At 33.8% G+C, this 2136-nt stretch overlaps 1 long non-coding RNA gene across 1 annotated transcript; it reads right to left on the bottom strand.

Moving 5' to 3' along the window:
• Positions 1-197: 197 nt before the first annotated feature.
• On the bottom strand, positions 198-1714 carry LOC108525270 (uncharacterized). The gene is made up of 2 exons (XR_001884241.1): positions 1262-1714; positions 198-1020 (listed from the first exon to the last, which is right to left on the bottom strand). It is a non-coding gene; the product is annotated as an uncharacterized LOC108525270 (long non-coding RNA).
• Positions 1715-2136: the final 422 nt, after the last annotated feature.

Raw genomic sequence — 2136 nt, forward strand, 5'->3', positions numbered from 1 at the left:
AATTTAATTCATGAGCATAGATCCCAGAGATTGAAGAATCTTATTGGCAGTCAGCAGCTCAAAGGATGACAATGTTCCTCGCATTCTTAATCTCAACATTTTAAAAGAAAACTGTTCACAGTAGTCTTAGAAAAATTTGGAGATAGTTCCATTTAAAAAACACATTCACCACAAATAGATACAAGGGAAACCATAAGAAAATAGATTATATCTTTGTAAGCTTGTTTCATTTCAAAATGTATTCTTTAGGGTCAGGAAAATTTCCTATACAAATAAAACTAGACATTTGTTCCCTTTACTTGAAAAATATTTACAGTACACAAGCTAAAAGTATACACCTGCTTATAATGCTGGCCAGTGATATAAATGAACAAGGACACAAAGGTACTTATTCAATTATCTGAACATCTAATTTGTTTGTATAGTGAAGTAATTATAGATAAACTATGGAAAAATTAGAAAACAGTATTAATGAACACCAGCCCTCATGTGTGTAAAACATCACACAAGATGCCAAGGTATTATACATCCACTGTGGTAAAAACTATACATACATATTCCATGCATCTTTAACATCGCAAAATTTACATAATAATTTTTTCACGTCTCAAAAGCTGAGTTGAAAAGTCTTTTGTTTTCTTTTGCCAGACATGAGTGATGTTAACTGACAATGTTTAAGAAACTTCTTACAAAACTCCTTGCTAAAGAATTCTCATTAATGTCTTTTACTGGTGACCTCATGAAGAAAAACTTACTAAACTTTGAAGGTTTTGAGCAGATATTTTCACATCTTTGCTGGCTAGCATCATGATTTATATAATAATGATATATGTAGTAATAGTCCACAGCAATATGAAACAGAAAACTTTGTTCTATAAATATACTTTGTTCTCAGAATGAAGATCATTTCTTTCATCCAGTCATGTTATCCCTTATTTGATCCACTCGAAGAGCTAAATCTCTAAAGGAGGGGCGCAGATTTACATTATTGTTCCAGCATTCTGTCATGATCATATAAATCTGTAAAGGAGAAAATAAACCAAAATTACAAGGAACACTAAGGACCATCTTTTAATTGGTGGAAGACATTAATTTTCAATATAGGGTACATGTCATAACTATGCCTTGTTCCATAGTCATCTGATTATGCTGTTTATCTGGAAGCTCCACAAATTAAATTTCAGAAAGTGAACTGAGGTCCTTGAGTAAAAAGTAAAATAAAATGAATGATTACCATGGATTTAAAAAAAAAAAATGTTACCTCATCTGGGCATCCATCTGGTCTTGGTAATCTTCCATTATTCTTCAAAAGTTCTATCAAATGGAACACGATCATCTGTCCTTGTTTATCATTGCCAATCATACGCATAAATTCCTAAAACAAACCCATTTTCAATATTTTTTGTACAGTTGTAGCAAAATTCTTTCTCAATTTCCTCCAGTCAATGGGAAAAATTTAGTATATGTGTGCTTTTGTATGTTTTCAAACCTTTTCAAAAGAGGCTACTTTTAGGATCAAAAACATAAGGCTGTTAAATATGGAACTTCTATAATTTCCATTTCCATAGCTGTAATAACACAAATCCACTGAGAAGGGCTCAAAACACATGAACTAAAAACATATTTCGAGTTTTTTGTTATTAAACTCACATTTTATATTACATTTCAATTGAAATAAAAGTTGAATATAAAACAGAATATAAGAAAAAATGAATAAATAAGTATAAATGCAACAGAGAAAACTTTCATACGTCAAAGTTTATAAAATTAAAATCTGAATTATAAGCTAGGAAAGGCCGGGCACAGTGGCTCAAGCCTGTAATCCCAGCACTTTGGGAGGCCGAGACGGGTGGATCCGAGGTCAGGAGATCAAGACCATCCTGGCTAACACGGTGAAACCCCATCTCTACTAAAAAATACAAAAAACTAGCCGGGCGAGGTGGCAGGCGCCTGTAGTCCCAGCTACTTGGGAGGCTGAGGCAGGAGAATGGCGTAAACCTGGGAGGCGGAGCTTGCAGTGAGCCGAGATCTGGCCACTGCACTCCAGCCCGGGCGACAGAGCAAGACTTCGTCTCAAAAAAAAAAAAATACTTAAACATCATTTACTTATTTTCAATATAGAGAGCTCTTATAAAT

Source organism: Rhinopithecus bieti, unplaced genomic scaffold, assembly GCF_001698545.2.
Source record: "Rhinopithecus bieti isolate Rb0 unplaced genomic scaffold, ASM169854v2 scaffold_30428, whole genome shotgun sequence".
In the NCBI taxonomy this organism is placed as follows: Eukaryota; Metazoa; Chordata; class Mammalia; order Primates; family Cercopithecidae; genus Rhinopithecus; species Rhinopithecus bieti.